General features: G+C 48.4%; 1 long non-coding RNA gene across 1 annotated transcript; it reads right to left on the reverse strand.

Annotated features, from left to right (window-relative positions):
* Window positions 1–19,217: 19,217 nt before the first annotated feature.
* Window positions 19,218–20,665, reverse strand: LOC139839210 (uncharacterized). The gene is made up of 2 exons (XR_011756875.1): window positions 20,612–20,665; window positions 19,218–19,431 (listed from the first exon to the last, which is right to left on the reverse strand). It is a non-coding gene; the product is annotated as an uncharacterized lncRNA (long non-coding RNA).
* Between the last annotated feature and the right edge of the window lie 3,613 nt (window positions 20,666–24,278).

The following is a 24,278-nucleotide window of genomic DNA, read 5'->3' on the forward strand; positions in this document are numbered from 1 at the left end:
CACCTCTTCCGACGAGTACCTGCCGATGAAGCGCTTCCGCGCCGGGTCGGATGATGATGACGATTACGATGACGAGGGGGAGTACGGGGCCCCTGCCGAAGGCTACGGCAGCAGCGACGAGGAGCCCGCCGGCAGCAGCACCGACAACAGCCACGACAGCACCGACGAGGGCAGCAACGGCCCTTAGACTAGGACTAGTAGCATAGTACTAGTAGTAGTAGTGCATTAGGCATCGGATGATCCTTTTGAGAGCCATCGGCTCTTTCTTGTAAAGCCGTTCCCTTGAATTAATAAGATCTGTTCTTCCAATTTGACTCTCCATTTGCCGCACCAAGAACCGATAGCAACGTATCAGACTTTTCACCTCAAACGCCCATGAAGCCAGACTCAAATACCAATTTAGACAGTCATCCAAGCACTCCTCAAATTCAGACTGTAATTTAATATCTGACCATAATACTTCGCAACCCTAAAGCCGATGGCTGTTCATCGGCTGTTTTGAAAATCCAGTCTCCTTCAGGTTAGATAGTTTTGCCGATGATGTCCCTTCATCTCCTTGCAGCAACAGGACGGTCCAGACCCTGTAGGTGATGATGGCTCCCCTTTCAGATTCCTCCCAACAGCTCCGGTGGTCCTCTTTTGCAAAATCTCACCATCTTTGAAGAAGATTGTGATGCAGAGCCAGCCGATGACACCTAAATCGGCTTCAAAAAGCAGAGTGTCTACTAAGTCAGCTGCCCCCCGAGCCTCAGTCAAGGCGAGAACAGCGGTGAGGAAAGTAGCTGCCAGGAAGACTCTGAGGCGCCAAAGCCCTACTCCAGCTAAAGAAGGCTTGCACGTAAATTCCGCCCATGCTTTGGCTGATTTCATTCATCCTTCTAGGCTTCTGCAGCATACTCGTAGTTCTTCTACAAACCTCTACTGAAGAAAACTCTAGTGAGGACACATAGTTCAATCGAAGAAACTCGAGCTCGGGCAATTCTGAGAAAACCACCACGCAGAGTCAGCCAGACTCGCCACCGTAGGCTTCCAAGAAAAGGTCAGCCACTGAACCTGCCGTTTCCCAAACTCCCATTAGAGCGGGGCAGGGCAGCCTACGCACAGAGAGCCAATGCATAAAGAGAGCCTGCAAGGAACCGCAAGCCTCTCTATTTGCAGACTGATGACACCTCCAATGGGGAAGTCGAGGAGGTACCCATGCCATCCGCCACTCTGGCCCTAGCAACTTCTACGAGTGTAGTTGAGAAGGTGGCCAACTTGGCCAAACCGACAGCAGAACACCAGAGCCGATCATCTCTTCTTCCGTTGAAAGCCGATATTGCAGACCAATGCCAACGCTTAATGAGCAACAGGCTGCCTTGGACGCCAAAACTGACACATCTGACAGCACTGCTGAACTGGCGACCCTGCGCAAAGGGTTGGAGGTACTCGAAGAGAAGGTTCGGGCAACAAAAACAGCTCATTGAAGCTGAGGAAGCTCTCATCGTTCACTCCCTCGAGGAAGCAGAAGGCCGACTTGGCCGAAACCCGCGCCTTGAACACGCAGCTGGTAGATCCTGCGTAATATGTACTAGAGTCGATGGCTGTGCATCGGCTTTGTTTCTTAGTTCTAAAGTCGATGTCTGTGCATCGGTTGTACATTATGAAAATTCTTTTCCTTCTTTTTTTTTTGTGTGTGGCCGATTTTTCTATCGGCCCCCAATGTTTGTGTGGCCGATTTTTCTATCGGCCCCCAATATTTCACTGCACATGTATCGCACATGTTCATCTGATTAGGTGCCCCCCGAGCCGAATCTGTCAGGTAACTGCAGATATCGGCTCTGTAGTTAGCCCAGGCACTGTACTTGAACATCGGCTCCGTCAGGACCAATGTTGACTTCTTCCAGCTCGTCAGCCGACGTAAACCTGTATCCCCGCTTTCCGCCGCCCGTTAGATCGACGTTGAACACGGGTAGAACGTATGGTGAGGATAATTTTGGCCGATTGCTGGAATCGGCCTCCATGTTGATTGAATTGCTCAATGAAGGTTTACATCTTGGTCTTGCTTTACTATAACCACGTGACATGCTTGAGACAAGACTATCCTTTTTTTTTGGGGGACGATCACAAGGATCGGCCTTGCCATGTTCGTCCACAGATTTTGCTCTTGTTACACGGACAGGCCGGTGGATAAGACCAGCCTCACCCCGTTTTTCGTCACGTCGATGCGCTCGCAGTCGTCCAAAGTGATGCCTGAGAGTGGCTGTTGGCCTGCCGTCTCCCAAATGTTCATGCCAGCCGTTGAAATCTCGGCTGAGTCATCTGCGTGAACGACCTCTACTTCATCTCCATCCCACTGTATTAAACATTGGTGCATCGTGGATGGAATGCAACAGTTGGCGTGGATCCAATCTCTCCCTAGCAGGACAGCATAGGTGCTCTTGCTGTCGACAATAAAGAATGTCGTAGGGATGGTTTTTCTTCCTATGGTCAGATCCACGTTCAGAACACCTTGTGCTTCCGATGCTTGGCCGTTGAAATCGCTCAGTGTAACGTTGGTCTTGATCAGATCCGAGCTAGAGCGTCCTGACCGACGTAGCATGGAGTATGGCATGATGTTGACTGCCGCTCCGGTGTCCACCAGCATCTTGTTGACAGGCTGCCCATTGATATAACCTCGCAAGTACAGGGCCTTCAGGTATCTGTAACTTCTTTCTCGTGGCTTCTCAAAGATAACTGGCCGTGGGCCGCAGTCAAGTTGTGCCACAGGTGCTTCGTCTAATCCTGGAGCACTAAACTCCGCCGGAAGGATGAACACCATGTTTGTGCCAGCCGATGTCTCATCACCGGCTTTCCTTTGTCTGGGGCGCCACTCTTTCTTTTGTGGCCGACCTTCTTCGTCCAGAGTTCGCTGAATTTTCGCGGCCAGATCAGGCCGCGCTTTCCTTAACGTGTGCAGGTATAACCTTTCGGCTTCCTCCAAACCACGTAGTCGCTGAACCCTACGCTTTTGGGAACGGCTGAGTCCATCAGGGCACCACCTTGGCCGGTGGTACTTATCTTCTTCTTCTTCATCATCGTCTTCTAACTCCTCGAGCTCTTCCACCCGAGAGGACTCAGCGTGCTTGTTCCGAGGCGGGAGAGGCCCTAGACATTTGAACATGGACACGTCACCTGCATCCTTCTTTTTCTATCTACATTCCGGGCAGTTGCCGATTGTAGGCAATCGGCTCATTCCTGAATCCCAGCAGTGTCTGAAGAAGGGACAGTTCCAGTGCCTGTCCACGTCGTCTTGCTCTCTTGACTTTTCCTTGGCGTGACGCTCATATCTCCCCTCGTCGCGCTCATGCCGACGATGTCTCCTAGCGTCCCTGCTAGCCAGACGATCTCTTTCGTCACCGTTGTCGTATCGTCAGCGTTGGTCGTACTGACTCACGTATTTGTTGAGGAGGTGATCATAGAGAGGTCGCTGATATCTCACATTCTTCACTTCTCTCTCTGTAATGTAGCGCTTGCCATCGTGCTGGAGCCGATCGCGTGGAACGGCTTCCTCTTTGTCCTTGTTGTGAGAGCAGCTGCCCTCGTCTCTGTCCTTACCAGAGTGGTGCCCAGGTCCTACCATGTTGACGCTGAACGAGAAACCTGGCTGGCACCTCCCAGGGTAAGTGCATTCCACCATGTTAACGGCGGGGAAGGGGTGTGTGTCGACTTTCATGGCGTACTGGCTAAAAATTAGATGCCCTTGTTCTATCGCCATTTGGATCTGCTGACGCCACACCCTGCAGTCGTTGGTGGTATGGGTGAACGTGTTATGCCACTTGCAGTATGGCTTTCCGTTCAGCTCCTGCGCCGTGGGGATTTTGTGGCCTTCGGGTACCTTTAGCTGCTTCTCCTTAAGTAAGAGGTCGAAAATTTGCTCAGCCTTGGTCACGTCGAAGTCAAACCCTCTTGGAGGACCTTGTGGCTTAACCCATTTGCAGGACATGGGGCTTGCCCCCCGAGTCCATTCAGCCACTGCTACCTCTTGATCTCCCGCAGAGCCTTCATCTTCATCTGCCTCAACCAGGACCACCGCACGCTTGAATTTATCCTGGTACACCTCTGGGTGGCGCTGTTCATATAATGACAGCTTCTGCACCATATGCGCCAGTGAAGGGTAGTCCGCTTGGGAGGCCACATCCTTGATCGGTGACGCGAGACCCACCACCGCCAACTCGACTGCTTCTTTTTCAGTTACACGAGCCGAATAGCATCGGTTCCTAACGGTCCTGAAGCGCTGGATGTATTCTGACACTGTTTCTCCGCGCTTCTGTCGTACTTGTGCTAGATCGGCAATGCCAGCCTCGGAAGCCTCTGAGTGATACTGCATGTGGAACTGTTCTTCCAACTGCTTCCAAGTCCGGATTGAGTCTGGTGGCAGCGATGTGTACCACCCGAAAGCCGATCCTGTGAGGGACTGTGCGAAGAACCTCACACGTAGTTCATCTGATGCTGAGATCGTGCCCAGCTGCGCCAAATATCGGCTCACATGCTCGATTGAGCTGGAGCCATCTGACCCACTAAACTTGGAGAATTCGGGGAGCCGATATTTGGGTGGTAGTGGGATCAAATCGTACTCGTTGGGGTACGGCTTGGAATAGCCAATTGCCCTCCTTTTCGGCACCATACCAAACTGGTCTCTCAAGATTGTACTGATCTGATCCGCGGTGCTGGCTACAGGAGCCGAACTCTGAAGATTCGCTGGAGTGGCATACTTAGCCAGCCACGCTTGCTTCTCAAGCTCTGAGCCAACTGCAGGAGTTGAGCTCTGGAGGTTCGTCGGAGTGGCATACTTAGCTAGCCACGTCTGCTTCTCAAGATCTGTTCCAGAAGTTCCTCCTGCTGTTCCAAGTCCCCGTTGTTGCGATGCTGTTCGTGAGTGCCTGCTATCGCAGCCTGGCACGTATGTGCACGTGTATCCGTGAGGGATCTCCTTAGGCGCCTCATACAAGAACTGGTGATCACTAGGGTCACCACCGATCTTGTAGACGACGAATGCCGGTGAATTCGGCACTTCTGGTGCTGCCAACGCGAACGGCAGTGGTGGTCGGGACTGGAGTGGTATCTCTCCTTGGTGAGTCCCTAGAGTAGGTCCTGACGGAGAATACTGATGCCTCACGATTTCCTGGATCACCCGAAGGGCGACACGCTCCAAAGTGTTCACCAGGCTCTCAGAATGGCGGTGCAGCGAATGAGCTACCATGAAATTAATCTCCTGACGCAGAGACCTGGTGCGTTCTTCTGAAGGGGCGGATAGGTCCACTCCATCGAGCGCGCCTTCAGGTGAGAACCCTTTCCACCTGATGCCGTGTGAGCGGGTTCTCTGGAAAGAGCCGATGAGGTCGGCTTCGAGGATAGCTTTGACCTCGACATACTTCTTCTTGAGCTCCTCAGTCAGATCTTCGTACGTGACTGGAGTACCTTCCGCCATCTCAGATGTAGATGGTGATGCAGTTGATGTCGAAGACTGTCCCACCGGGCGTGCCAGAATGCGTTGCGGTCAGAAACCCACCGGCGAGCAGCGACGGGCAACACAGTAGAGCCGGGAGGCTCCCAGGACTGCGGCTGGCCCTGGTCCCTCGAGCGACGGCCCGCAAAGCCTCGGCACGCACGTCCGATGCTGGTGCAAGGGCGTGCCACCTGACCTATACCTGGTCAGGAAGGTGATGGATTTGCTTCGCTTAGTTTCCTGCATGGCATACACGTAAACATTAAATACGAGCCTCGATCGGCTCTCAGGTTGTCCTGTGAATCGGCTCAAGGAGCCGATCCACCCATGATCCGTATGGGGTATACGATCACATGGTGGTCCTGCTTGATCGATATAAAGCTAAAACGACCGACGACGATTTAGGGTTTTCACCACATAATCGGAACATCCTACGCGTGATTGAGCCTGGCAGCCACGCACGGTGATAATAAACCGCCCCTAGATAAGGCCTAAAAACCAACGTGAAGTTGATCCCCGGAACATCTCATCTAGGGCTAGCAAACTACACCCTACGTGCTACTGGATCCTTCAACCCGTTTGCAAGGCCTAACTATGCAGATATTAAACTAATCCTTGAAGAACAAGGAGTAATCATAATGGATCGGATCTACTAAATAATGATCAAGCGAGGTGCCGCCCTTACACCTAAGATAGGTGTAAGGGCGGCTAGACGTCTAAGGGTTGCATGGACGAAAGCATATGACCCGATGAAACAATGCTAACCCTAACACATCTATGATAACTACGTTGCTCGCCATCAACAAGGCTTCAGCACGAGCAACGCATGAACAACGAATAAACGTGTACTGCCTAGATCGCAAGATGCGATCTAGGCAGCATGATGCTTACCCGGAAGAAACCCTCGAAACAAGGGGTTGGCGATGCGCCTAGATTGGTTTGTGATGAACGTGATTGTTGTCTTTCTCAATAACCCTAGATACATATTTATAGTCCGTAGACTTTCTAACGTGGGAGTAATCCCAACCGTGCACGAGCCAAATTCTATCTAACCGACACGTATCCTACTATATTTACAGATACACGGGCAAACTAGCCCAAACTTTGTATACAAGGCCGATTCATGTAATTCTTCCAGGTATATTCTTCAAGCCCATCTTAATCGCGGCCCACCTCTGATCCGGTCAAATTCTGGTGATAACAAGTAGATTGTATTTCAGATGTAAAAGAATGGACCGGGGTCCACAGTTCACTAGTGGTGTCTCTCCAATAAGATAAATAGCATGTTGGGTGAACAAATTACAGTTGGGAAATTGACAAATAGAGAGGGCATAACAATGCACATACATATCATGATGACTACTATGAGATTTACTTAGGGCATTACGACAAAGAACATAGACCGCTATCCAGCATGCATCTATGCCTAAAAAGTCCACCTTCGGGTTAGCATCCGCACCCCTTCCAGTATTAAGTTGCAAACAACAGACAATTGCATTAAGTACTGTGCGTAATGTAATCAATACAAATATCCTTAGACAAAGCATTGATGTTTTATCCCTAGTGGCAACAGCACATCCACAACCTTAGAACTTTCTCACACCGTCCTGCATTCAATGGAGGCATGAACCCACTATCGAGCATAAATACTCCCTCTTGGAGTCACAAGTATCAACTTGGCTAGAGCCTCTACTAGCAACGGAGAGCATGCAAGAACATAAATAACACATATATGATAGATCGATAATCAACTTGACATAGTATTCCATATTCATAGGATCGCAACAAACACAACATGTAGCATTACAAATAGATGATCTTGATCATGATAGGCAGCTCACAAGATATAAACATGATAGCACAAGAGGAGAAGACAACCATCTAGCTACTGCTATGGACCCATAGTCCAAGGATGAACTACTCACGCATCAGTCCGGAGGCGCGCATGGTGATGTAGAGCCCTCCGGTGATGATTCCCCTCTCCGGCAGGGTGCCGGAGGCGATCTTCAGAACCCCCCGAGATGGGATTGACGGCAGCGGCGTCTCAGTAACTTTTCTCGTATCGAGGCTCTCGGTACTAGGGTTTTCGCGACGGAAGGAATAAATAGGCGAAGGGGCAGAGTCGGGGGGCGCTCGAGGGGCCCACCCCATATGGCGGTGTGGCCAGGGGTGGGGCCGCGCCACCCTATGGTGTGGCCGCCTCGCGTCCCCTCTTCGTCTCCTCTTCGGTGTTCTGGAAGGCTCCGTGGAAAATAAGATCGTAGGCTTTTGTTTCGTCCAATTCCGAGAATATTTCCTGTGTAGGATTTCTGAAACCAAAAACAGCAGAAAACAGGAACTGGCGCTTCGGCACCTTGTTAATAGGTTAGTACCGGAAAATGCATCAAAATGATGTAAAGTGTATATAAAACATGAGAGTATTGTCATAAAACTAGCATGGAACATAAGAAATTATTGATACGTTTGAGACGTATCAGGCGTTCGACGCCTGCACGGCAGAAGAGGCGCGGCGGCGCATGATTGAGGAGATGGACCAGCGGTAGGCTGATAAGCGCTGGCGCCAGTGCGAGGAGCGGGAGGCGCAGTATTGTGAACGGCGGGAGGCGATCGAGCGCCGGTGGCGGGAGTCGATGGAGCGCTCGGAGCAGCTGGTGGCGGAGGAGCGTCAGCAGCGGGAGGCGGCGCTGGCGGCAACGGATGCGGCCTGGGGGAGGCGGGCAGAGGAGTTGGCGGCGGCGATGATGGAGGCGCCAACACATGAGGAGGAGGCACCAATGGAGGAGGAGCAGGCCGAGGCGGAGGAGGAGGAGACCGAGATGGAGGACGATGATGAGTTCGAGTGGTCCGACGACGACGGCCCACACCCGGACGAGACGGCCGATCAGCAACGCGCGCTCGTCAAGTCCTTCGAGTCGGAGAAGAAGCTCCAGAACGACGCCCGTGCCCACGAAGAGGCGCAGATTCGTCGCGCCGTCGAGCTCTCCCTCCAGGCGGCGCAGCAGGGGAGGGCAGACATCGACGCGCTACTGGAGCAGCGGCGTCTGGCCACCTCCCTACACACGGAGAGGCGGCGCGCGCAGCAAGAGCCGCGGCGGAGGGGAGGCGACGACGGGACGGGGCCGTCGAACGCACCGCCGGGCGGTCAGTAGGCTAGGTTTAGATCAAATCTAGCCGTTTTAATTCAAACTTTGTAATATATAATCAAATTTGAATGAAAACCTTTATTTTCGTGCACCAATATTCATTTGGGGAGGGTCTTTGGGGGACGCGACTAGGGAGCGACGTCCCCCAAACGCGGCCCAAACAAAACACGTCCCCCAAATGCTCGATCCAGCGCGCTTTGGGGGACGGTTTGGAGGACGCGACTGGACATGCTCTTAGCGTGCCAACTCTTGGTATATGGGCCGGGAGTATTTTTCATCCGGAGGTCGGATGGAAAATATTTCCGCCCCCTTCTTCTGCAGCTTGATAACACTTTAGGAGGGGGGAGGGAATTTATGTTCTCCCCCATCTCCGGCAGCGACCACTGGGGAAATGCTCTTAGCGTGCCAACTCTCGGTATAGGGGCCGGGAGTATTTTTCATCCGGAGGTCGGTGACATAGGCATCCCCAATGGGCCTGCCGAAGATGGTACCCGGGGTTTACTGGAGGCCCATGACCCGAAGTTTATGAAGCCCGGAAGCCCAGTTAAGTGATGGTTTGGAAAGATAGAGTTGTATTAGGAATAATGACTTGTAACTATTACGGGACGAACTCAAAGAGTCTCCCGGTCTTTGTAACTTGTACATCAAGAAACCCTCGGCTCCGCCTCCTATATAAGGGGGAGTCGAGGGAGAAAGAGAGGATCAATTGATTGTCAACATAACCCTAGTTTTCTAGCAGTCGAGTACTTTTCCGGCTGAACCCTCGAGATCTACTTGCCCTCTACTTCCCTGAAAACCCTAGTCTACAATCCGTAGGCATTGACAAGTCGATACCTTGTCAATTGGCGCTATCTGTGGGGATTAGAGGCAAGAAGGAGCTGATCTCGATGGCACGTTCAACATCGTCGACATCTTCGGTGGCAAGCAACACGATGGACAGAGGTAAACAGATCGAAACTGATCTAGTTGATTTTGTTCCTGTTGCGGTCAGAAACCCACCGGCGAGCAGCGACGGGCAACACAGTAGAGCCGGGAGGCTCCCAGGATTGCGGCTGACCCTGGTCCCTCGGGCGACGGCCCGCAATGCCTTCTGGCACACGCGTCCTGGTGCTCACGAGGGCGTGCCACCTGACCTATACCTGGTCAGGAAGGTGATGGATTGCTCCGACTAGTTTCCTGCATGGCAAACACGTAAACATTAAATACGAGCCCCAATCGGCTCTTAAATTGTTCTGTGGATCGGCTCAAAGAGCCGATTGCCCCATGGTTCATGTTAGATTTATAAGGACATGGGGATCATGCTTTATCCATATCAAGCTAAACTAATCTACGATAGTCTAGGGTTTTCACCATATAATCGGAACATCCTATGCGTAGTTGAGCCTAACAGATACGCAAGATAATGGAAAACCAGCCCTAAAGAGGCCTAAAAACCAACGTGAAGTTGATCCCCGGAACAATCCCTCTAGAGCTTAATAAACCACACCTTACGCACTACCGGATCGTTCAACCCGTTTATAAGGCCTAACCATACAGATATCAAACCAATCCTTGAAGAACAAGGAGCAACTATAACGGATTAGATCTACTAAATAAAGAACAAGCAATATGCTGCCCCTACACCTAAAATAGGTGTAAGGGCAGCTAGATATCGAGGGGTAGCGTAGCTAAACAAGTGCATCGTGAAAGCATTGTGATCAACCCCAAAACACCTAAGATAAGGGTGTTGCTCGCCATCAAAAAGGCTTCAGCACGAGCAACACCAATAACGAATAAACTAATACTGCCTAGATCGCAAGATGCGATCTAGGCAGCATGTTGCTTACCCGGGAGAAACCCTCGAAACAAGGGGTGGAGATGCGCCTAGATTGATTTGTTGTGAACGTGTTCGTCCTCCTTCTCAATAACCCTAGATACATATTTATAGTCCATAGACTTTCTAACTTGGGAATAAACCCAACCGTGTACGAGCTAAACTCTATCTCTTAATTCTAACCGACACGTAACCTACTATATTTACAGATACACGGGCAATCTTGCCCAAACTTCTTGTACAAGGCCGGTTCGGGAATATTTTCTGTGCATATCCTCTAAGCCCATTTAATCACGGCCCATCTCCAGACTTGGTTAAATTCTGGTGGTAACACATGCCCCCCTGGTTTTGGTAATGATAATTTCAAAACCACTCTGTTTTTCCTCCGTAGGGTCATGTCGTGGCAGAGCAGAACCGCTTCAGTATCTTTCCATCATGATACCCTGTCTTCTCAACTTCTGCACGATTGACAGTTTTGGCACCGCATCCTCGAAAACTGCTCGAGCATTAAATTTCCACTATATCCCCTTTATTTAACTGCGCCGAGCAGTTCGCCTCTTCATCCTCTTGCTCTGTACTAGCCATCGGCAAAAAACCCCTTCCTCTGTAGCCATGTCTTGATGATGGGGTTCATTGCTGATGCGGGTACCATCTGAATGCTCCCAAACTTCTAACATGCTTGACACCCTTTATAGTAATTGAAACAGTCCTCAAGCATGGTGGGCCAATAAAACCCTGATCGCCTGATCAACCACTTCATCTTATGAGCCGATTGATGAGTCCCACAGGCGCCTTCATGTACCTCGTGTAAGAGCCGATTTGCCTCGGCTGTTCCCAAACATTTGAGAAGTAACCCTTCCAAGGTCCTATAGAACATGTCATCTCCAATAAGGACATACTTCATGGCCTTGTATCTTATCCGTTTAGGTGCCCCCCAAGCCGGATCCTTCAAGTAATTGAAGATATCGGCTCTCCAATCATCTGGCTCCATGAAATGTATCTGGACATCGGCTCCTTCCACTGTCTCCTTATAGCCTGACGCCATCTGTGCGAGATCGTTCGCCTCCGTATTCTGCGACCTCGGGACCCAATTGAAGTTTATGTACCTGAACTATGTCATCAGCTCGCGGCAGTGCATCCATAACGGGAAGAGCGACTCGCTCTCACACTTGTACTCGTCCGTGAGCTGGGAGATCACCAACTTTGAGTCTCCAAAGAGTTCTACTGCTTCTGCCCCGGCTTCAATTAGCAACTCCATCCCCTTACGTACCGCTTCATACTCAGCAACATTATTGGTGCAAAGGGTAGATAGCCTGATGGAGAAGGTGTAGGTTGCCCCCCGGGGCGACACGAGTAGGATGTCGATGCCGCAACCATCATCGCAAACTGACCCATCGAAGAACATGGCCCATGCACGTATAGACAGTGCTGCTATATTAGTGTTGATTCGCTCAGCGATCAGATCGGCCAGGGCCTGTCCTTTAACTGCTTTCGCAGGTTGATACCGGAGATCCAACTCCGATAATGCAAACATCCATTTACCTAGTCGGCCCTTCAGGACAGGAGCCGACAGCATGTGCTTTATGACGTCTGATTTGCAAATGATGACGATTTCTGCCATCAGAAAGATGTGACGAAGCTTGGTGCAGGTAAAAAATAGGCAGAGGCACAACTTCTCGATCTCCGGGTACCTCGTTTCTGCATCCAACATCCTTCTGCTGAGGTAGAAAACAACTCTTTCCACGCCATCATAGATTTGCACTACCACTGAGGCGATAGAAGTATCGGCTACTGACAGGTAAATATAGAATGGCCTGTCTTGCTGGGGCGGAACCAACACGGGCGGCTTCGTTAGATATTCTTTAATCTCATCAAACGCTCGCTGTTGCTCTGCCCCCCAGTGAAACTCCTCATCAGGTTTGATTTTCACCAACCCCATGAACGGCTCAATTCGTCCTGACAGATTAGAGATGAACCTTCTGACGAAATTGATTTTGCCGATGAGACTTTGGAGTTCCTTCTTGGTGGTAGGTGGCTTCATTGTTCGTACTGCCTCTTGACTTTTCAGGCCGATCTCAATTCCACGTTCATGAACTAGGAAGCCCAGGAATTGACCGGCCGTTACACCAAAAGCACACTTCTTTGGATTCATTCTTAGTCCAAACTTTCTAGTTCGGTCCAGTATACGTCGCAAATCCTCCAGGTGCCCTTCCACTGAGACAGACTTGTCCACCACGTCATCAATGTAGATTTCCACCAACTTGCCGATCAGATCATGAAAGATGTAATTCATGGCTCGTTGGTACGTTGCACCGGCATTCTTCAGTCCAAATGTCAAGACCACATATTCGAACAAGCCCACCGAACCTGGTACTCTGAAGGCCGTCTTGTGTATATCTTCTGGAGCCATGAAAATCTGGTTGTAACCGGCATTGCCATCCATGAAGCTTAAAACCTTATGGCCAGCCGCTGCATTGATCAATGTTTCAGCTACCGGCATAGGGTACTCATCCTTCGGAGTAGCTCTGTTGAGATCGCGAAAATCTATAGCGACGCGCCATCGGCCGTCCTTCTTCTCCATAGGTACGATGCTAGATATCCACTCAGCTTACCTGCATGGCCTGATGAATCCAGCGGTTAACATCTTCTCAATCTCCTTCTTGACTTCTTCTAGAATTTCGGCCTTCATCTGCCGTGCTCATTGCTGGAACGGCCGAAACCCTTTCTTAAGAGGTAGCCGATGCTCAATGATGCTCCTGTCTAGCCCGGGCATTTCTGTATAATCCCAGGCAAAACAATCTGGGTATTCTTTCAACAAAGCTATCATCAGGCCCCTCAGGTGCGGATCTAACTTTTTGCTGATAAAAGTTGGTCGTGGCTTATCCCCAGGACCAATGTCAATCTCTTCTAGCTCATCAGCTGACGTAAACCCATACCCTAGCTTTCCGTCGCCTGTTAGATCGATGTTGAACACAGGCAAAACGTATGGCGAGGATAATTTTGGCCGATTGCTGGAATCGGCCTCCATGTTGATTGAGTTGCTAAATGAAGGTTTACAACTTGTATGCGCTCCCTTGCGGGAGGAAGCCTCCTTACCACGACTACGTGACATGTTTGAAGTAAGATCCTTGCTTTTTATTTTTTGGGGCCGATCACAGGGATCGGCCTTGCCACGTATGTCGATGGATGCTGCTCTTGTTACTCTATCAGGCCGGTGGATAAGACCAGCCTCACCCCGTTTTTTGACACCTCGATGCGATCACAGCCGTCCAAACTGATTCCAGAAAGTGCCTCTTGGTCTGCCGAGTCCCAAATGTTCATGCCGGCTATCAAGACGTCGATCGAGTCATCTGCATGCACGACTTCTACGTCGTCTCCATCCCACTGTATCAGGCATTGGTGCATTGTAGATGGAATGCAACAGTTAGCGTGAATCCAATCCCTTCCTAGCAAGGCAGCGTAAGTGCTCTTGCTATCGACGATGAAGAATGTCGTTGGGATCGTCTTTCGGCCTATGGTTAGATCCACGTTCAGGACACCTTGCGTCCCTGATGCTTGGCCGTTGAAGTCGTTGAGCGTGACGTTGGTCTTGATCAGATCGGCACTGGAGCGTCCCAAACGCCGTAGCATGGAATATGGCATTATATTCACCGCTGCTCCTGTGTCAACCAACATCCTGCCGACGGGCTGCCCATTGATATAACCCTTTAGGTACAGGGCCTTCATGTGTTTGTAACCCTTCTCCCGTGGCTTTTCAAAGATAACGGGCTGTGGACCGCAGTCAAACTGTGCTATTGGCGCTTCTTCCGTTCCTGGGGCACGAAACTCTGATGGAAGGAAGAACACCATGTTTGTACCAGCCGATGTTCCCACATCGGCTTTTTCTTGCTTGGGTCGCCAAACCTTCTTTGGTGGACGACTCTCTTCGTCCAAAGTCTGCTGAATTTTTACGGCCAGATCGGGCCGCGCTTTCCTCAACGTGTGCAAGTATCGCGCTTCGGCTTGCTCCAAGCTACGCAGCCGCTGAACCCTACGCTTTTGGGAGTGGCTGAGTCCATCGGGGCACCACCTTGGCCGGTGGTACTTATCCTCTTCTTCATCTTCTGACTCCTCAAAGTCTTCATCTTGAGAGGACTCAGCACGTTTGTTCTGTGGCGGGAGAGGTCCTAGACACTTGAAAACTGAAACTTCCCCTGCATCCTCCTTCCGGCGTCTACACTCCGGGCAGTTGTCGATTGTAGGCAATCGGCTCATCCCTGAGTCCCAGCAGTGTTTAAAGAAGGGACAGTCCCAGTGTCTATCCATATCTTCCTGCTCCCTTGACCTCTCCTTAGCGCGGTGCTCGCGTCCTTCGTTGTCTCTGTCGTGCCGACGGTACCTTCTTTTATCTTCGTCGGACCGATTGTATCTCTCATCGTTTCTGTCGTACTACCGACGTCGGTCATACTGATATTCATATTTGTTGAGGAGGTGCGTGGAAAGTGGTTTTTGGTATCGCACGCCTCTCACTTGTTCCTTGGTGAGGTACCGCTTGTCATCATATTGGGGCCGGTCGCGTGGATCGGCCTCCTCTTTTTCCTTGCTGCGGGAGTGACTGCTTTCCTCTTTATCCTTGCCATGGTGGCGTTCAGGCCCTGCCATGTTAACATCAAATGAGAAATCCAGTCGATGCCTCGCGGAGTGGTTAGGTTCCACCATGTTGACGCCAGGGAACGGATGTGTGTCCACTTTCATGGCAAACTGTCCGAAGAGCAATCGGCCTTGTTCTATCGCCATTTGGATCTGCTGACGAAACACCTTGCAGTCATTGGTGGTATGGGTGAACGAGTGATGCCATTTGCGACGGCCTCCCGTTCGGTTCTTGTCTTTGTAGGGATTTTATGGCCTTCGGGTAACTTCAGCTGTTTTTCCTTAAGCAATAGATCGAAAATCTGCTCAGCTTTGCTCAAATCGAAGTCAAACCCTTTTGCAGGCCCTTGTGGTTTTACCCATTTGCAGGACACGGGGTTTGCCCCCCGAGCCCATTCAGCTACAACTACTTCTAGGTCTGGTGCAGGATCTTCAGTTTCTTCCATCTCAACCAGGCCTATCAGACGCTTGAACTTGTCTTGGTACAATTCAGGGTGTCGCTGTTCATATGATGTGAGTTTCTGCACCATGTGCGACAATGAACTGTACTCTGGTTGGGAAGTCAGGTCCTTGATCGGCGTTGCGAGACCCAGTACTGCCAGATCAATCGCTTCCTTCTCGGATAAACGAACCGAATAACATCGGTTCTGACAGTCTGAAACGTTGGATGTATTCGAATACTTGTTTCTCCCCGCTTCGCTTTGTGTTAGATCGGCAATGCCAGCCTCGGTAGCTTCTGAGTGATATTGCACGTGAAACTGTTCCTCTAGCTGCTTCCATGTGCGGACTGAGTTTGGTGGCAACGAGGTGTACCATCCAAAGGCTGATCCCGTAAGAGATTGTGCGAAAAACCTCACACGTAAAGGGTCTGATACTGAAATCAAGCCCAGCTGTGCCAAATATCGGCTTACGTGCTCTATTGAGCTAGCTCCTTCTGCTCCATTGAATTTTGAGAATTCAGGGAGCCGATACTTGGGTGGCAGCGGGATCAGATCATACTCGTCAGGGTACGGCTTGGAATAGCCGATTGTTTTCCTCTTCGGCAGGATGCCGAACTGGTCTCTCAAGATAGTGCTAATCTGCTCCATGGTATTAGCCGTAGGGACCGGACCTTCATGACTCGTTCCAGTAGCATATTTAGCCAGCCATGCTTGTTTGTCAGCATCTACTCCAGAGATTCCTGTTGGTGCGATCTGGCTTGTGCGCGCCAAGGCATTGCAGTCCGGCACGTATGTGCACACGTATCCATGTGGGATCTCCTTGGGTGGCTCATATAGGAATTGGCAATCGCTAGGATCGCCTCCAACCTTGTAGACAACGTACGCCGGTGAACCCGGCGGTTCTGGTGCTGCGAGCGCGAATGGCAGCGGCGGTCTAATTTGGAGTGGAATCTCTCCCTGGTGAGTTCCCAGGGTAGGTCCTGACGGTGAGTACTGATGTTTCATGATCTCTTGCACCACTCGGACCACAACGCGCTCAAAAGCGTTCACCAAGCTCTCAGAATGGCGGTGTAGGGAATGAGCTACCATGTAATTAATCTCCTGGCGCAGAGCTCTGGTGCGTTCCTCTGAAGAGGTAGAGAGGTCTACTTCATCGAGGGCACCTTCAGGGGAGAACCCTTTCCATCTGATGCCATGTGAACGGGTTTTCATGAAAGAGCCGATGAGATCGGCTTCTAAGATGGCTTTCATCTCATCGTACTTCTTCTTGTGTTCTTCCTGTAGATCTGCGTACGTGACTGGTTCGCCCACCACCTCATCCGCGGCTTTTGACATGGTTGCTGCAGATGTCGACGTAGTGGTTGCTATAGAGTGTCCCACCGGGTGTGCCAGAATGTGTTGCGGTCAGAAACCCACCGGCGAGCAGCGACGGGCAACACAGTAGAGCCGGGAGGCTCCCAGGATTGCGGCTGACCCTGGTCCCTCGGGCGACGGCCCGCAATGCCTTCTGGCACACGCGTCCTGGTGCTCACGAGGGTGTGCCACCTGACCTATACCTGGTCAGGAAGGTGATGGATTGCTTCGACTAGTTTCCTGCATGGCAAACACGTAAACATTAAATACGAGCCCCAATCGGCTCTTAAATTGTTCTGTGGATCGGCTCAAAGAGCCGATTGCCCCATGGTTCATGTTAGATTTATAAGGACATGGGGATCATGATTTATCCATATCAAGCTAAACTAATCTACGATAGTCTAGGGTTTTCACCGTATAATCGGAACATCCTATGCGTAGTTGAGCCTAACAAATACGCAAGATAATGGAAAACCAGCCCTAAAGAGGCCTAAAAACCAACGTGAAGTTGATCCCCGGAACAATCCCTCTAGAGCTTAATAAACCACACCTTACGCACTACCGGATCGTTCAACCCGTTTATAAGGCCTAACCATACAGATATCAAACCAATCCTTGAAGAACAAGGAGCAACTATAACGGATTAGATCTACTAAATAAAGAACAAGCAATATGCTGCCCCTACACCTAAAATAGGTGTAAGGGCAGCTAGATATCGAGGGGTAGCGTAGCTAAACAAGTGCATCATGAAAGCATTGTGATCAACCCCAAAACACCTAAGATAAGGGTGTTGCTCGCCATCAAAAAGGCTTCAGCACGAGCAACACCAATAACGAATAAACTAATACTGCCTAGATCGCAAGATGCGATCTAGGCAGCATGTTGCTTACCCGGGAGAAACCCTCGAAACAAGGGGTGGCGATGCGCCTAGATTGATTTGTTGTGAACGTGTTCGTCCTCCTTCTCAATAACCCTAGATACATATTTATAGTCCGTAGACATTCTAACTTGGGAATAAACCCAACCGTGTACGAGCTAAACTCTATCTCTTAATTCTAACCGACACGTAACCTACTATATTTATAGATACACGGACAATCTTGCCCAAACTTCTTGTACAAGGCCGGTTCGGGAATATTTTCTGTGCATATCCTCTAAGCCCATTTAATCACGGCCCATCTCCAGACTTGGTTAAATTCTGGTGGCAACAGTTCCTCACCCACCCTCCTGTGTGGATGCATATGCGTATCTGGAGGAGCCTATGGAGATGACGTTCGGGAGGTTCCACTTCCGCGTTGGAAAAGAGGGATCGCATCGTCTCGAGATTCCGGTTTCGTCGGGATCGTCGGCGACCGACTCCGAATTCTCGTAATCGTCGTCATCATTCGAGATGGGCGCCGAGGAGATCTCGCCTCCACGCTTCGTCAAGTCCGCGACAAGCGGAAAACTCGTCAAGATCTTTGGCAGCATATCCTTTGGGTCGTCTGCAGACTCCAATATAAGCAGTGACTCAGATATTGCTGATAGCTTCGACTTCATCGACAAATCTACTGTTGTTCGGGAGGTCCTCACCGATCTATGCGACGATGTCACCAACCCCGACGAAAATCAAACTCCAAAATATCATCAAGTCTATGTAATTGGAGAAACAAGTCGCCCACAGGAGGAGACATCAGAGGCTTTCGATGATTTGGGAAATCCATACATCGATCCCGCTGATCTTATGCGAGGTTTAGGCACCAAGTATATCGGGCCTGCAACGCAACATATGGTGCAACTTCCGCAAGAAGCTTGGGACACAGCGGCCAAAGCCATGGATGGCACAGAGCCGATGACTACGACTGCCACAGCTGAAGAGTTGCAAGCGTACCAATATTAACTCGCCTGTGCTGGACGAGAACTCGAAAAACAGAAAGTCGAGCTTGATAAGAGGAGAGCCGCAGCTTCCGCGTCAAGCCAAAGAAGGGCAGAGCTCAACCGACATTCAGGAACTTCGGAATCCAATCACAGAGCAGCCCGCAATAGGGGAAGATCCAAGCTGCAGAACGTACCCGACGGCGAGAGGGAAAATCTGATCCAAAATCTCGACATGTCCTTTATGTCGATAGACACAAGGGGAAATATTATTCCCAAAACACCGGAAGCTGGATATATGGCGACTCAGTCCTTTATACTGGCAAATAGGCCACCTCCCGAAGATCCAAGAGAAGCATTGTACAACATGGCTATGGCAGGAGTTGGAGTCATGGGAACAGCGTTCGCAAGCACAAGTACACCTCCCGAAGGTGCACTGTAGCACCCTACCTTTTAATAAAGGCAAGATACCTGTGTATAGTGCTATTCCCGGGATCACTGATAGCACACACATTACAAAATATAGTAATCACTGCAGTAGTATCAAATTACTACATCGTTGATCCAGAGGGTACAATAAAAACTTACAAATTGCATAGTCAAATGGACTAGCTCAGAATAAACACAGCGGAAAGTAAATCAGCAATGAGCCTTCATCATCTTCATGTGCCACAGGCAGTCATGTTGGAATGTAGACTCGAGATCCTACCACGTACTTCTCCTCAGAAAATCCTGCACGTTTGAATATGCAGCCCCACGAATGGAGGTCAGTACAATGATGTACTGGCAAATGACACTTATATGGTGGCTGTTTTGGGCATGACTATCTACATGATATTTGGCAAGTGGAGTTTAGGCAAATTTGCATAAAGCCAATTTTATCCTATATTTTATTTAAAACAAAACATTTTGAAATCCTTTGAATGACATTATGAAATCACACCATGGATAAATCCTCCATGGGTTTTAGAATAATCACATGGTTACATCTCCCATGAGTTTTCGAAGGTTGATCAAATTTTTAAATACATTCAGAAAAGGTGATGAGATTCCTCCGTACATTCCCTGCCTAGAAGCTCAAATTGTCCATAACCGGGGACACGGCTAAGATCTTAGGTTTACTCTCGAGAGGTTGTGCACTTTCACCTTACGACCCACCCTTCCCAAGAGAAGAATGAGACAAGATCTTTCAGAAGGAGGCTTCAACCATAACCAGCTAGACCCGTTCCCGTTTGGTTGCAAGCCACATCATCATGTCTAGCAACAAGTTTGGCCTCACAACTTACTTAATCCCGGCAGAGCCCATAATACCATAAGGCTGCACTGGAAGCTAACTAAAACATGGACGACATATTAATCTATTTAATCCTGAGTGGCCATCCACAAGTGCACCCTCAGGCGATGACAACCACAATGTGGCCCTGAGTAGCCACTCAACATTTGAGCACCCTCAGGCGATGACAACCACAATGTGGCCCTGAGTAGCCACTCAACAATTGCGCACCCTCAGGCGATGACAACCACGATATGGCCCTGAGTAGCCACGTACCCTCAGGCGACGACAACCACAAAGTGGCCCTGAGTAGCCACGTACCCTCAGGCGACGACAACCACACTGTGGCCCTGAGTAGCCGCCCACCAAGCAATTACCAATCCACCCAGGTGATTCATTTAGGTTGTTAATTTTCACTTTTCAAACCATCACAATCGAAACAATGAAACAGCATTTGGCATTTGATGTTGCGGAGCAGAAATAAAGTATCCTATCAATAGGTTCAGGAGTAGCTACACACTACTAGGGTTTGCTAAGCATAGCATAATACTTTTCTTTTGAAATCAAAATCCTACCATGCATACTAGTTTCAAAACACTAATGCATAAAGAAAATAAGTAGGATTTGAATGCCACTTGCCTTTTGGTAGTCGAAGCGCGTTCACTTCTCTTAATCAAAATACGTGCCTCTCCGCATTTAACTATAATATAAAATATAACACAACATAAACACACCATTCAACATCAACAACAACATCATAATCAAACAAGACAACAATCGGAAATCGCTCTATGGTACTAAGGTGTGGCATGAGGTTTGGCTTGCAAGATATGACGGTGAGAGTTTGGACGGAAAGTCACATGATTAGAAAGAGATGGATTATCCAAGATATAATGGAAGAATCTTTATGCTTTACAAGAGCATGAAAATAATTTGAAATGGCTCATGTGAATTGAATCACATAAGTGACAAATAGTGCGAAAACAATATTATTAAATAAGTGTGACAACAATTACTCAAAATAGTATGAACTACACATAGGCTTGGGTATAAACAAATGATATATAGAATTACTCAATTTACTCATTTGTAAGTTGAATAATTGTAAACTAAGTCAAAGGAGTGAATGAAAATGGATCTGGATAGACACGATATTGGTTCACGATAAAGTGTCTAGTGGCATTGGTGTGCGGATGAGATCATAAGTTTCACCTTCACAAAAGAATCATGTTGAGAAGGGATTATAGAAATCGATAATGGATATATACTCAAATTCTCATATTTGAATTTGAATATTTGCAAAGTGATTCAAATATTTTAGACGGTGGTGCTATTGGATGAAGTGTTGTAAAGCAAGGCTTATGCAATTGACATAGTGTGACAACACTTATCAGAGTAGCACAAGGTCACACATAGCATTGGATATGAACTAATTATATATTGAACTACTCAAGTAACTCATTTGAAAATTGAATAGTTCAAACTAAGTGGAGGGGTTGAATGGCATGAGGTTGTATAGGCATGAATGATATTGGGATTTGGTTCGCGGGGCCTAATGAATAACAAGAGTTCAACACATGTGATATGGGGTAGAGTATCTCCACCCTACTAGAGCAAGGTAAAAAATCTAAACAAGGACATATCACACTTTACTCCAATAACTCAATTGTTATTTGAATAATCATGAACCAGACAACCAAGTGTAAGCTATGCATTATCTGTGAACATGATAAAGATTTATAACTGGTCTTGGAAGATGGGTATGATCATAAAGATCATTTTGGCTAAAGGAACTATGTTGAAACCAGTTATAGGACTACACCTTTCGCGAAAAGTCATTAGAAGAAGTTTTCCGGATGGAAGAACTTTCTACGCGGAAGTGGTAGAGAATTCCATTACAAGCGTATCGCCAGAAGAATCTCTCGGAAAAAGTTTGTAGGATTTATTTTATAGACGATGCTGCGGATCAAAGGGGTACCGCGAAAATAAAGTGAGCGAAACTGCCACACAAAATGTCTACAATGATCTACGGAATTTGCTGATTCCAACGGTATAGGGTTTGTCGAAATCCGACAGATAGAACTTAAGATATGAATTTTATAAAACTAGACAGAAGCGGTTGCAGTTCTAATGGTGTACGAAAAGTTGTCCGAACAAGTTGCTCGGATGGAAAGACTTCCTACATGAAAGTTGTAGATAATCTAATTAGAAACTTAATGGAAGCACCACTACTCTAAACGGAGGTGTAGATCTAAGGAAATAAAATTACGAAATTTCCGTACAACAGTCTACATAAAAAGAATCATTACCGAGCGCGTTTCCCAAAATAGCGTTGCGGAGTTGCGTCATGAGTGTGCGCGCAAAACAGCTGCGTCGTGAGAGAAGGCTGCACGGGGGCTGCGCGTGGGGAGAAAGAGAGGCGCCGGGCGCTGATGTGCGTTTAGGGCTGCCCCTTTGGGTCCTTTATATAGGCTATGTGCTGGAGAGAATTTATCTAAAGAGGCGATGTGGGACTAAACAAAGAAAAGGAATAGGCGGTGCGAGCTGGGCGCTGGTGGCGGCGTCGTGCTGCGGCCTGGGCTGGTGCGAGCGCGCGCGGGAGTTGGGAAGCTGGGCTGAGAAAAAAGAAAAGGGCCAGGGGGCGAGCTGGCCGGGGCAGCTGGGCCTGGGGGCGGCCTGGGAAGGCTGGGACGCCCGGGTCGGCCAAATCTGCCAGATGGGCTGCGGCGGTGCTGGCTGCCGCGCGGGCGGCGCTGGCTGCTGGGCCACGGCGAGGCGTTGAGCCGCACGGTCGGCCGCGCCCTTTGTTTCTTTTTATTTTTATTTTAACAAAAAATTGGAAATACACTTTGAGGCTTCAAATAAAATCGGAAAAATGCAAATGAGGTACCGTTGGAATCATTATGAAAAATACTTTAATATGAGACTAAATTTGGAACAAAATTATAAACTTTATAAAACCAAAATTTAACATACATGTCTGTGTGGCTATATTGCCTTTTTAGTGTTTAATGTTTTCTCAATTAAAATATTTATAAGTTTCAAAACCTCCGAACAAAATAGAGTATTGTTAGAAAATCTTTTGAAAACCAAGTTTTATGAAAACTCTATATTTTGCAAAAACCCTTTTAATATCCCTCTGTGAAATTAAAATATTTATTATGTACATTTGGCCTATATGTTTGATTTTGAAAATACTTGAAACCAAAAGTATTTGGAAACCAATAGTTTGGAAAATACGTTTAACAACTCCAAAAAGTTTTAATTCTTTGTGGATTTTCAATCAAGTTCAAACAATCAAGCATTAAATTTTTTTTATTTTACATTCCAAAATTTAGAAAATTTCGGGATGTGACAGACTACCACCCTTATAAGAAATCTCGTCCTCGAGATTTGAGAAAGGCTAGAAAGAAAAGGTTTGGGTTCAGGTCTTCCAATAGGTTCGTACTCACTATTGCTTCTTTTCGAACATCCCCGGGGAGATTTCGGAAGGTTAGCTTGGGCTTGAAAAACGTTACACTAAACCATATGCCCTCAACTGTGTCCATAGTTATGATAGTACTCCTTCCATGGGTTCTATTTTTTTTACGTGGGTATATGAAAACTCCTTGTGATACCTTCTCCAAATACCATCTCATGCGGCATCTCGTGTAATCCATAATCTAAGGGTACATCTTCTACCACCCTTAAAAGAAACTTTTGTAGGAAATCTTAGAACTATGGTTTGGTTTGGGCTAAGCTCTTCTTCGATATGACTTGGCACATCCGAGGATATGTCTTGACAACAGGTCATCTTTTGAAAACATCTAGGGCTTTTGAGTTATAATCCAATAGGTAATTGTTTTTCACATATAGTGAACAAAATATCTCTCCAATGTGAGCCTAAAGGTTCCTTCATAGTACGGCTTCTAATCCAAATGGTTGGTTGAACTAATCTTCGATACTGATGGGTTGCTCTTTGGGTCTATCAGGAGACCAGGATGTGTAAACTTCATGTCATCCTTCATTTTTTTTCCTTCTTGGTGTCTTCGACATTCTTCCCCAACTCTAAACTAGTGGTTGGATCTTCGATCTCGTTGTAGTCCTACGCTTGGCAGTACTTGCCTACTATAAGGTCATAATATCTATTCACCCTATGGTTCAGGCTTAACAACGATGTCTCTCTTGTTGGTACGTCTCTCTAGATTTACCATTCTTCATACAAGGGTAAACAATATGAGTAGTCGTCATGGGGGCCCATCCATGTCGCACCCAATCATTTCTTTGTATTCAGTTTGGTACATCTCGCATTCTAACTCTTGGTCAA

The sequence above is a fragment of the Lolium perenne genome, chromosome 4 (genome assembly GCF_019359855.2).
Source record: "Lolium perenne isolate Kyuss_39 chromosome 4, Kyuss_2.0, whole genome shotgun sequence".
NCBI lineage: Eukaryota > Viridiplantae > Streptophyta > Magnoliopsida > Poales > Poaceae > Lolium > Lolium perenne.